This window comes from Dermacentor albipictus, chromosome 2 (genome assembly GCF_038994185.2).
Source record: "Dermacentor albipictus isolate Rhodes 1998 colony chromosome 2, USDA_Dalb.pri_finalv2, whole genome shotgun sequence".
Lineage (NCBI taxonomy): Eukaryota > Metazoa > Arthropoda > Arachnida > Ixodida > Ixodidae > Dermacentor > Dermacentor albipictus.
The window spans coordinates 208,604,541-208,617,113 of record NC_091822.1 but is presented as its reverse complement, the minus strand read 5'-3'; the positions used below and the strand labels follow the sequence as shown (position 1 = coordinate 208,617,113).

At 44.4% G+C, this 12,573-nt stretch overlaps 1 protein-coding gene and 1 long non-coding RNA gene across 8 annotated transcripts in view; both read right to left on the bottom strand.

The window, feature by feature from the left end:
* Positions 1-12,573, bottom strand: part of LOC139056419 (monocarboxylate transporter 9-like) — a 266,111-nt gene that overhangs the window by 69,226 nt on the left and 184,312 nt on the right. The window lies entirely within an intron of this gene.
* LOC139055658 (uncharacterized) lies at positions 7,150-10,094 on the bottom strand. The gene is made up of 3 exons (XR_011511907.1): positions 9,689-10,094; positions 8,069-8,278; positions 7,150-7,247 (listed from the first exon to the last, which is right to left on the bottom strand). It is a non-coding gene; the product is annotated as an uncharacterized lncRNA (long non-coding RNA).

Here is a 12,573-nt window from a genome sequence, read left to right as displayed (position 1 = left end):
TTCAGCTATGTCACGAAACGCGCAGCGCACAACCAGGATTCACTGTGTTTGATCAACGCGGTCGAATGGTTTCTTGTGGAGGAAAATGTGATCGTGCACAGTGCACGCACACCCGTACATGGTCACCTGTGAAATCCAATAGAGTTGAAACTCGATTTAACGAAGTGATGACCACGCTGGAATTATTTTGTTCAATCGGGAAGCTCGGAAAATCGAATAAGGGATTTTTCGGTCCTTCGAAATCTAAAATCGTAACGTAACGCCTCCCAAAAAGTACCGGAGCATTGTGCTGACCCAGGCCTGCGCGTGTAGAAAGTCCCCGAGGGCGGCCCAATTACCACGGCCTCTCGCGTCATGTGGTGCGTAAGGCTAGTAGTCTGTTGTTCCGTGCATAGGCGCGGCGTGCAGCCTCGTCAAAATAAAGATAGGAATGTGACGAGGATGTCCAAATGTTTAACGCGACAGCGTTAAAGTACATGCTCGAAGAAAAACCCGTCTGCGCCAAAATTAGAAAGAAATCGCAGCTCATTTTTACTTCTACCTGGAAAAGCTTCGTTAAATCGGGTTAAAGCAAGCTAGTTTCGATAAGTCGGGTTGATGACAACATGGAATCTTATGGGTACATGCCAGGGAATTGAAGTTTCTTTCGTTATATCGCGAACTTCGTAAAGTGGGGTTTCGTTAGGTGGAGTTGTAACCGTATTAGAACCGACGCACTTCCGGCTGTGGAGTGCACGTGCTACTCACTCTGACAGTAACGAAATTGTTCTAAAGGCTTGGCATTCACACGCTGACAGGATAGTTTGGAGGCGCTCCGGCGTAGATTCGGGATAGCTCCACTGGCCCTCTGCACCTCTGTCACCTTTGATATTATTATGAGAGAAATGTACGCGCCTTTATACCCGAGTGCGCGAGTCTGTGCAACAACCCTTGCATGCGTTACTTCACACCTGCATAATGCCAGTATTTACCAGCACGTGTAGCTCATAATATTAGACGCCTCGATATCTTACGGTTGTCTTCATGCTACCAATCCCTCCGCTTGAAAAGGGTTGACAGGTTCTGGAAGCACCGTACTCACGGTAATTCTGTCGTCAAAGTATCACGTGCTGGTCCTCATTCCTGCTACGACAGTTACGGGCGAATTTCTTTCGAAGTATACCAACGTCTAAGAATAATGGTCTGTCCAAGTAGGCGCTGTGACGTAAAGCTATTACAATCTTTCTGTATTCCATTTCTGCTATTAGCACTTGACATCTGGCGAAAAAAAGTTAGGGACACACCCACTTTGCCTGATTGTCACGCGACGTTGCGAAAACCGCGAATACTGCCCCTCTGACGTGATGTGTACACACCGATTATGCACGATTAGTCAGAACAAATGAACAAAAAAGTTTCTTTCGATTTAAAGCCGTTTTCTCTGCTAGCCCTTGTATTGGTAAAAATTCACCGTCAATTACGATACTCCCTAATGCGAAATTGGAGTGCAGCTCAGTACGCGCTCTGATTGCGAGATATATTGGCCGCCGCGGACAATCTGGCTCGTGTGGCGCGTTGCACATGGAGTGGAGTGTGGCGCGACAGCCTTTCTGATCGGGGTATCGCGAGACGCAGCACGTGGGTGACGCGTGGGCGCGATTCACAGCAGCCGCCACAGATAGACCTCCGCCCATGCAGCACTCGGGTGAGCAGACGATGCGCGCTACCGTGGCGCCATGTCGTGTAACCATCGTCGCCGCACAGTCCGTCTTGAGTGGCACTACTCTTCCGCCATACCCTCCGCTTTCCTCTGCGCGCCATCTTCGTTGTCGCCGCTTTTCATCTGCCACCGCGTTCGCTCTTTCATCCTTCGTCCGGTTACGAGGGACAACGCCGGCGCTCGCCGCAGGAGCGGGCGACTAAGAGCTGCGCTTAAAGGGACACTAAAGGGAAACAACAAATCAGTTTAGACTAATAAAGCATTGTTTGAGAAACCGGCAGGCAGTCATTTCAAGAAAATAGTTTGAATATTAGATGAGAAATTGAAGGTCCAAGTATCAGTATTTGAATTTCGCGCCTAAACGCCAGCGCCGGTACGTCAGCGTGACGTCAGGGATTCCAAAGTTTGTTTTCGCATTTGGGCCGCGTTGGCTGAATAAAGGTTCCCGAAACTTGGCATGTTTAATATTTGGTTCCTTTAGAACACAATGTAGTCAATCTGTACCGCTATATATAATTAGTAGGCCCTAGAAGATGCCATCAAAATCCAAGACGTCACAGCCCCCAGGTGCGGGAACTCAAGTAGGCGTCGCCACCCGCATTTCATTCTTGCGCTTTTTCTGGCTTACCAAACGTCTTATCGTTGTAAGAGTGGTGTTTTTGGTGTTGTAGAACGGTGATTTACTGATGCAGAAGAAATCACTTTTCACTTTAGTGTCCCTTTAAGCTTTAGCTAGGGCGCTCCCATCTAAATACATGTAAAAGGAGAATTCATTTTTCTCAGCAACCACTGCACCAAATTTAACAAAGTTTGGTGCATTTAGAAGAAAAACTTAAGATCTAGTGACTCTTGGTTTCGAATTTTTGGGTTAGGTCGCAAATCTTTTATTAAAAATTGGCATAAATTGAAAACTTTCAAAAACGAAACTATCAAGTTTACAACTCTGTACCTCAAAAACAAGAAATGATAAGACAATTCTGCGAATTGCATCTAATAGTACATATAAAGCGGACAAAATTTATATGTTACACATGAATATGAAAAAAAAATTAATAACATGTAAATTCAGCTTTTGCAGAACTCTTGTAAACAACATGAGAAATTCACTTAAGATGTAAAATGACATACCAAATTCGTCCGCTTTAAATGATCTAAGTGATGCCGTTTACATAACTGCGATATCTGTTCCTGATGCAGAGCTATGAATTTGTAAACTCCGTGATTCTATTTTTTTTCAGACTCTCGAATATTTAAAAATCTTTTTAACAAAACTCAAGCACTAAATCGAAATTCCGCTTCCAGCAGTGACTAGAATTTAACTTTCTCTCTCAAGTGCAACAATTTCATTGAAATCGGTCCAAGGGTTATCCCAGAAAAACGTTTTTGCGCTTTACATGTATTTGAATAGGCCGCGTCAGAGTTGGGCCCGAGCTAAAGCTTCATCTTAAGAGCTGTGCCTAGGGGTTGCGCTTTAAATGATTTCGGGCTTCGCCCACTCCGGCAGTATGTCACTAAGCGTCACAAACTACAACGCCAAATTGACATGTACGCGCTGAACATGCATTATTATCCCGAACAATAGCCAGAGACTTCCCTGTTCTGAGGGGGATCGAAGACGGCTGCCCTAGGATAGCTCTAGAACTGGCTATTTGTAACTGTCGGGAAAAATATATTTTTTGCCAACGTTATTAAATTTTCCAGTGCAGTACAATGTTGCCAAGCCTTTCGGTACGTATACGGCATGGCTTTACCTCCTCTTCCGTTTTAGGGGCCACCTCTTCATTGCAGGCGATTTCCGACCAGCCACCGCAGGGGGAAGCGTCGAAGACGCCGGCACCTCACTCGGTTAACTACATTCGGTGCGCTAGCTCGGCCCCGCAAAAACCTCAGCGCGCATCATCGCCTCATGTCGTCCAATACGATAAGAAAAGATCGCTGTCAAAGTGGGCAATGCTGTTCCTTTGAGACCGAACGAAAGTGACCTCCTATAAACGATCAGACATTTTGATTGGGCTCTTTAAGCCACGCCGCGGGTCACTGACCGGTGCTTGCCTCAGCGGTCACCTAAATTTGATGTCAGGATATTGGAAGAAACTCGCAATGGAACAGTTTTACATTATGGGTCCTATGGCTGTCATAAACTGTGTGAATGATTGCTGTAATTTGGTAAACCTGCTACTTAGTTTACCTGATGTGGAGTCAAATCGAGTGCCCCGCACACAGCAAAAATCTAAAATATGTCAATTAAGATGCCTGAAGCAGGCAAACGCTTAGATTGTCTAAATTATATAGAAACCAGAAGCCGAAACAAAGTTTTCATTCGTATGTGTTCTTTATCGTCGGCTGATCACCATCGTTATTATTATGGTCAGCATGAGCGTTGGCTGAAATTTTCTGTAAAGGGGCCCGGACTTTTTCAGCACGTTTTATGCAAACGCTAACCAGACATCTGGTATTCAATGAAGAAAGCTTGATCAAACCAACAAAAACTCATCAAGTTTGGACAGCTTGGGAATGGCAGAAATTTGGCCTTGCTGCTACCACATATCGCAAGAAAGAATTGGTTAAAATATGCACAACGTATGCAACAGGCAGTCTCATGTTGTCCTGTTGCACACGTATTCATTTCCTCTATTTCTTCCGCTCAAATATTTTGTCGTCATAGATAGAGCACCGAAATTAAAGGCCTCAGGCGACAACTTGGTGATAAAATGTGGAGGAGAGCAGGATGGAAAATCGCTGTCTTCAGTCACGTGATCGGCGCCGAGGGAAGGGAGTGGGCGACTCTGGCAGCAACTGCGCATTGCGTGGTTGCGCGTACCCCGCCTAAATTAATTAAATTACGGGGCGTTACGTGCCAAAACAACAATCACACTATGAGGCACGCCGTAGTGAACGACTCTGGAATAATTTAGAGCGCCTGAGGTTCTTTAATGTGCATCTGAACTTGAGAGGAAGCTTTAGCTCGAGCCCAACTCCGACGCGGCCTATTCAAATACATGTAAAACGCAAAAACGGTTTTCTGAGATAACTCTTGGACTGATTTTAATGAAAATTGTTGCACTTGAGAGAGAAAGTTAAATTCTAGTGACTGTTGAAAGCGGAATTTCGATTTAGGGCTTGAGTTTTGTTAAAAAGATTTTTAAATATTCGACAGTTTGAAAACAATAGAAGCACGAAGTTTACAAATTCATAGCTCTGCATCAAGAACAGATATCGCAGTTCTGTAAACGGCATCCCGTAGATCATTCAAAGCGCACAAATTTGGTATGTCATTTTACATCCTAAGTGAATTTCTCATGTTGTTTACAAGGGCTCTGCAAAAGCTGTATTTACATGTTATTTTTTTTAATATTCATGTGTTACATATCAATTTTAGGCGCTTCAGATGTACTATTAGATGCAATTCGCAGAATTGTCTAATCATTTTTTTTGTTTTTGAGTTACAAAATTATAAACTTGGAAGTTTCGTTTTTAAAGTTTTCGATTTTTGCCAATTTATAATAAAAATTTACGACCTAACCCGACAATTCGAAACCAATAGTCACTAGATTTGAAGTTTTTCTTCTAAATGCAACAAACTTCATCAAATTTGGTGCAGTGGTTTCCGAGAAAAACGAATTCTCCTTTTACATGTATTTAGATAGGAGCACCCGAGCTAAAGCTTCCTCTTAAGTACACGAAGTATAACTGCGAGTTGGCCTTGTTGGAACAGATTCTTTTTTTTTTTACTTTTTGTGCGCAAAGAAACAGGGACGAAGAAGAGGAGCAACGTAAGGACGAGCGCTTTCTAACAACTGGTTTTATTTTCGAAAAACCACGTGCTTATGTACCCACAGATCTGCGCGATCTAGTCTACAGAGCATGCCTATAGCGCATATAAGAACACTTGTGATAAAATGCCGTGGACCAAAGCCACCCGGTCAACATAAAAAAACAACAAGGCGCATCAAACAAGCACTTACGATGAAAATGTGTATAGATGTGATGATACGAGCGAATTTTCTTTGTCCAACAATGAAACAGAAGGATGGCTAATGCATTTTTCCTTTTGTTCTTCAATCCAGTGCGCTTCCACTATTTCTCTCGTGGTTTGATTCCTATGCGTATACAAAATGTCGGTGCTACTAAGACAAGGTCAGCAATCATGTTCTTGACAATGCATTGCCAAATGCGTACCAGGATGGTATTTCAGACCAGATAAGTGTTCCCTTAGTCTCGTGTAAATGCATCTCGAAGTCTGCCCTACCTACGAAGACTACGCACAACAACTTACTCGTCAAAATTGGCACAGCACATGCGACAGCATGGAGCGGCAACCAAACCTGCCCAAAACGTGGAATATCCTCCGTTGCCTCCTCGATCCGGCTAATAGCAAGAACACACAACAGCACAACTTGCAAAAAATTATTCACACCCATTCGGGAACGGACGCACAAGTTCTTCAAGAATTGATAGACCGATACATAGGACCTCAACCTACTGCACCCGCTCCAGCATACACAGGCACCGATAACGACCACCTGGATGCGCCCATAGAAGAAGCAGAAGTACGTGAAGACATCCTCGCACTCCGCCCTAACTCAGCCCCGGGACTTGATGGCATTACTAATAAAATGCTTCGCAACCTAGATGAGGATTCTATACTAGCCCTCACAGCTTATTTTAACGCATACTGGGAAACTGGGAACCTCCCCTCACAATGGAAAGAAGCCAAAATTATTATGATTCCCAAACCCGGGAAGCGCCTCCTACTCGAAAACCTCCGCCCTATCTCCCTGACTTCATGTGTCGGAAAAGTCCTCGAGCACGTCATCCTCACACGCTTACACACCCTTACAAAAAATTTTAGTAACATTTTATAAACCGTCTTTAGACAAATGTTACTAGAACCTATCGACATTCTATAAAACGTCTTTAGACACCGTAACAACTTCCTAGTAACCTCCTGCCGACTATTGGCCACCGATATTGAATTGAAAGTATAGATATAAAATGTCGATAGAATTCTTACCCACTGCTTATTATCTTATGTCGTTAGAAAGTGTCAACTGTGAAGCAACTATTTATTGACCACCTTTATACATCCTAACTACTTGCTAGTAACATCCTGTCGACTATTCGCCACAGATAGTTGACAGGATATTACTAGATAGTCGTTAGGATGTATAAAGGTGGTTAATAAATAGTCGCTTCACAGTTTTTAGAAAGTACATAAAAATTTTATCCAGAGGTAATTACTTTTGCAATTATATATTGCAAAAGTAAGCTTTGATTATCTCTGAATAAAATTTTTATTTGCTTCCTAAAAACTGTGCAATGACTATTTATTAACCACCTTTATATATCCTAACGACTTGCTAGTAACATCCTGTCAACTATCTGTCTTTGGCGAATAGTGATTGCCAAGTGGCTAGGTGTGGCATGCAACAGAAGAAGACGGGTTTCCATTTGTGCTTGAACACATCCATTTAATATCCCCGGGCTAGTAAGGAGGACGAGTTCTCCAGCTGCCCTGGAAGTAGGCTGAAATGTTGCGTTGTGTAGTCTAGAAATGAGAAGAAAAAAGGCAATATATTAGTTTTGCTACAGTGACATGAGACAAGAAGTGCCATGAGAAGTGCACAAGAGACAAGCTTTCAATCCTGTGAGCTATAAACATCTCCACCTGTTTTGTGCAAAGTCCTAAAAATGCATGAAATGACTGAATTCGTGCATTAAAGCTGGGAGCGTGATGGATGTGCATAACACCAACAGATGCACGACACATAAACTCTATCGTACCAATTGTCATCTACAAACAAAAGCTGTAAATCAACTTCAGTTTAATGAACTTCGATATTCGTATTGTGACTAGTACATGGAAGTTTTATGTGTGAATTATCTTAGGAAAGGCAAGGTGTCAGTCATAACTATGCTGCAGCTTTGCTTGGGCACAGGTACATAGAAGAGTTGATTTTTATGTTGCACTTAAGAAACACGAAATGATACAAGCAACATGTAAGCAGTTCAACAGGCATTACGGACGTTCTACAGCAAGATTACAAAATGCCTTTGTTGTGCAGGCAGACATTGTCAAAGTGAGCTTGTTACTAAACATGTTAGCTTTCCACAAGAGAGGATATTATATTATCAGTGCATTCACATGACCAGGGCCTCTATCACAAAAATACACATGCCAACAGTAATGACAATTTTCTAGTTATGGTGGCAAAGCTTGCATTATAATATGCTATTATAATCAGGTTAATAGCTATTTTAGCAGGAAAGAAAGGAGTGTACCCTAAGATAGCATTGAAATTGCCATGAAAGGAGTTTTGTTGAAAACTGCACAAAGAATATTAAGATGCTTCTTTGTGACATACATACCTACTATGGTGTTGACCTTCTTGGAATCCAACGGATCCTTCTGTGGAAGGCATTTGACAGCCTCCCAAAGAAGGACCTCCCTTCAACGTCTTCTATTGAAAAAGGAGCTTTAAGGAGGCCCTCCGCGAAGTGAAAGCCTGAGTTGTTAGCATCCAGGCACAGCCTCTTCAGCAGGCCCTTTTCAACGTATACACCGTCACCGATGTCTACCTGTGAAAGAATACAACAACCAAAGATTCATTTTATACGCATTTGATGAAGGAATGGTTAGGAAGTAGGGTAAGGTTTGCAAAAACGGAAGTCGCTGCTTCTTGTTGATTCGGTTTAAAGAACAAAGCAGCCTTACGTATACCATACATGCATTGTACTGAGCTGTGTACTTTTACGCAAGACTAGAAAGTATTGGGAACTTCAATGCGAAAGAAAGACATGCATCTGCCTAGAACTAAGCAAATGTGTGCCACCCCTTGACACAGAGTGAGATCTGGTGCTGTTTTAGTGATTAGCAGACATTGAAAGCTTCAAGCCTCATCGAGTATAGGGCCAAGCTGTGCTCGATTAGTGGCGCACAAGTGCTCGAGAACTATCAAACAAGATGCAATTGTCTTCAAATACAATTCTGACTTCCCCTTGCAGGCATGCACTTTTAAATTTACTGACTGCACTTGGGTGTAAAGATTTTGTCTGACAGAGTGAATAAACAATATACGCAAGCAGCATTTTCATAGTTAGCGTAGTCTTTAATAGGTACTGATACCTTCAATTTAGAAAGCGCTGTATATTGGGCCTCATCAAACTAATTTCACAAAAGGTTTGTCAAGGTAGAAGCATAGAACTTTAGTCATTAGAAGACAGGTGAAAGTAGTTAATTATTGCAATTATTACTGAAAATAAATTTCAGACAGCTCATCCCAATGAGAAATGGATGCAAGCAGTTTGTACATGCCACATAGGCATTTAGATATCAAAAATAGGGATTAGAGAAAACCTTCCCTTAGAGGTTCATTATTACAAGCAGCCATGCCCTCGAGAAGACATAACTTTTTTTTCTGTAGGCAGAAAGAGGCTCGAGTATTTTATTGACACATATATGTGCCCATGCATATATGTCATCTCTGTTGTAAACCTTTTTTTCATGTACATGCAAGGTGTGTTTATAACATCTCATTGTGCACAAAATTTGCGTAATAATTTAAAGACCGCGATTTTGTAGCGATGGTATTCCTTTGCGCTATTCGTTAGTAGGCTGACCGACGCCCCGGCCCGTGCTACGTACTGCAGCTGCCGGCCGTTAGCGGTGGGCGAGAAGAGTGATATAGAATCGAGGGGTAAGTATTGCTACAAAATCGCAGTCTTCAAATTATTACGCACTGCCGAACGAACACAAACTTTCAATGTGTTTTCATAATTGTGTGCCCATTCAGGCATAGCAATCAAGGCGGGTAGCAGAATGCAAGTACGCTGTAACATCAGAGGAAGCTTTCGCGAAATTGCTTGCTAAATGTGCACAGCAACATGGCTAACATACGATAGGAAAGCGCTTTGCTCTAGCTAGTTACACAACGCTCATTACGCAAATCATAAGCTTCAAGAATGCGCGCAAGCGCCAAACTTGCTTACCTTTCAAGACTTGGCAAACGCTCCTTCGTCTAACAGGTACAGAAGCACCGACGTTTCTCTGGCGCAAGCACTGTAGAACTGCCGATGAACTCCAGCTCCACAAAAGCACAACCTTCAACAGTCTTCCAAACACTACAATTCGAAGCCCCAGTACCAGACTTTTGACGAGAGCGCCGGCAGGCAGCTCGGCAGAACAAAGGCAGTTCGGACGGGAGCTGTACTAGGGCACTAACTGACGACACTGGTGGATCGCTCGAAACACACGGCGAACTAATGGCGTTACACGAGTCCGGAGGGTTTGGGATGGCCACTGCACACAACAAGCAGCACGTTTTGTCTAGGCACTTCTAAAATTTACCTCAAATACCACCTTACTGCAGGGAGCACTAACGACAACCAACGTGGTGTGTCGACCAAACAAGTACTACAGTAGCGCCACTCTGCGGTTTTTTAGAAAAATGTATCTTAAATGAAAAAAATGCGTGTTTTTTCCTAATAACATTTGATAGAGTCTTTTAATAAATTTATTTGGTCCAGAAGTGTGTACTTTGTACTTTGTGATACGAAGTTTAAGGAAATGTATATATAATAAAAACTAAGCGGATGTTGCTTTCAAGATTCGCAATTGCTTCAGGTGCATGCAGGTTGCAAAAGCATGGCCTTCGAGATCAGACTGTCACTCAAAGGAAGCCGTAGTAGGAGGCGGAGAGTCATTTAGGCCCCAATAATTGGGTTTACAGTGCCTAGGTAGGCTTCCTTATTTATAAAGTGTATACGGGGACTTCAGCCGAACCATGAGCGAGCTATACAGACGCACGCGGTACGATTCGGTGTCCGATCCGACGTGCGGCGCTGCATGTTACGGCATGATAAAGCCCCTCAATCTCCAAAAGTAGCGCCATTCACTTCTCTCCTCCTCCGCTCGGCGCGGCCTCGACGGTGGCGCCGCCGGCAGTGGGCCTGCCGTAGCAGACGACGGCTAACACGCTACGGGAGGAAATCCGCGGAAAAGTTCGTTCGAGTCCTGCGGAGCAGTTTTTTCAATCTAGATCTTGCTTTGTCAGTCGGTAACTGGCCTTAAGAATGTCGTGTCAGATTTGCGGAAGAAATAGAGAAAAGCACCATTATTCAAGGCGTATTTAAGGCGTAAAGCGCGCGCACGTTGAAAGTTCGTGTTGCTGAAACACGACACAAGCACGCGGTGTGCTCAGACACGCGAGTAATTACCAGAGTTTCAGGTTTTGACAGCGCGAAAGTATGTGCGCGTGGTTTCGTAGGTTAATTTACGTACCTGCAGGATGCTTTTGTTCGGCCGGCGCGTGAGAGATTCCGACTGTCTGCGGTCAGCAATGCCTGGCAGCAGGGCCGTTTCTGTTCCGCGCCTTTTACAGATGTACGTAGCTCATGCACAGCTTGTGGTGGCCATGAGCAACGTTTTCACACATAGGCGGTATACATAATTTTAACAACTTACCAGCATATGAAATCGTTATTTATTTATTACAGTGCAAATGGTTAGAATTTGATGGAAAAGAAAGAAGGAACTTGATGGGACAACTGGAAAGAGGTTCAGAAAATAATTATCTCCCTCCCTCATTGGCACCAGCAACACTTTTGTTGAAGTGCTAATTTTATCTCTGTATACTACGTGCGTCTGTATTCTTTTGCGTTGTAAGTTTTCACAAGGAAGCAGTGTTGCGTTAACTGGAACAGTCAAGGCACACAAGACAGAAGAAAAGTTGATTCTTGGGTTTTACATCCCAACACCACGATCTCATAAGGCACGCCATAATGGGGGCTCTGGATTAATTTTTTTTTGCAGCTGGGGTTCTTTAACGCACCCCCAATGCACTGGACACGGGCCCGTTTTGACACGGGCGTCAAAAGAAGAGGTTGGAGGAGCCGTGTCACTTAACATAGCCGCGCGTTCTTTGCCACTTGCTCGAAGTCACCCCGCCCGATCTTGTGAATCCACACTTTTCTTCGTTTTGCGTTGCGCCCGGCGGATGGTAAAACAAAAAGCTTTTTGCCGTCACTGGGTCTGTTGTGGCAACCGTAGGCGCAGCAGCACGGCATCGCAATTAAGCACTCGGCCCTAACACATTGTATAAAACTACCGCGCTCCTTCAAACCGCCTGCCGTACTTCGTCGCGGAGGCCCAAAAATGGGGGTCGCAGGCCCAAGATTGGGGGTCGCAGCGCGCTGGAAAGAAAAGATATACAAAAGCGCGGCGCCTGCTCTGCGTCGGAAAGAAAAAAATATACAAAAGCGCGGGGCCCGCTTTCACGTGACACAGATTGGCCAATGGGGGAGCGGAGGAGGCTGGGGCGACAGGAGGAGTGGAGGAGGAAGCGCCTGGGTGAGCGGGGTGGCGGAAAGATCTAAGAATGGCGCTACTTTTGGAAAATTGAGGGGCTTTACGGCATGAGCGGCGCGTAAGCTCCGCCCACATCCAACTCCCCAGCTTGAGTTGATATTCACGTCGAGAAACGCAATATAAACAACTCTGCACCACACTGCTTCGCTTTACGCGAAGGCTGTCGATAAAATTATGCCCCTGTGAGTGACAGAACACTTCACGACGGCGGGTTGTCCACTGACGGCTCCGCTAAAGCCAGCTATAGGGCCGGTAGGCATAGCTAGGCGGACGCTGCAGCCGACGGCGCTTGCGATCCAGTCCGAGCTCGTCGAAGAGTGCTTATTTTTGCCAAAACAATGAACACTGTACACTTAGGTCGGCCGTAATTAAATACAATTGGTTTACTCGACGCAGTCGTTGCGAAGGGCAAACGTGCAAGCGAAGCGAGCGGCCTCGCTCAGACGGTCGGTGTGTGCTGTCTGCTCGCGAAATGCCCTCGCGTCGCGGCTCCCGATCTCACCAGTAG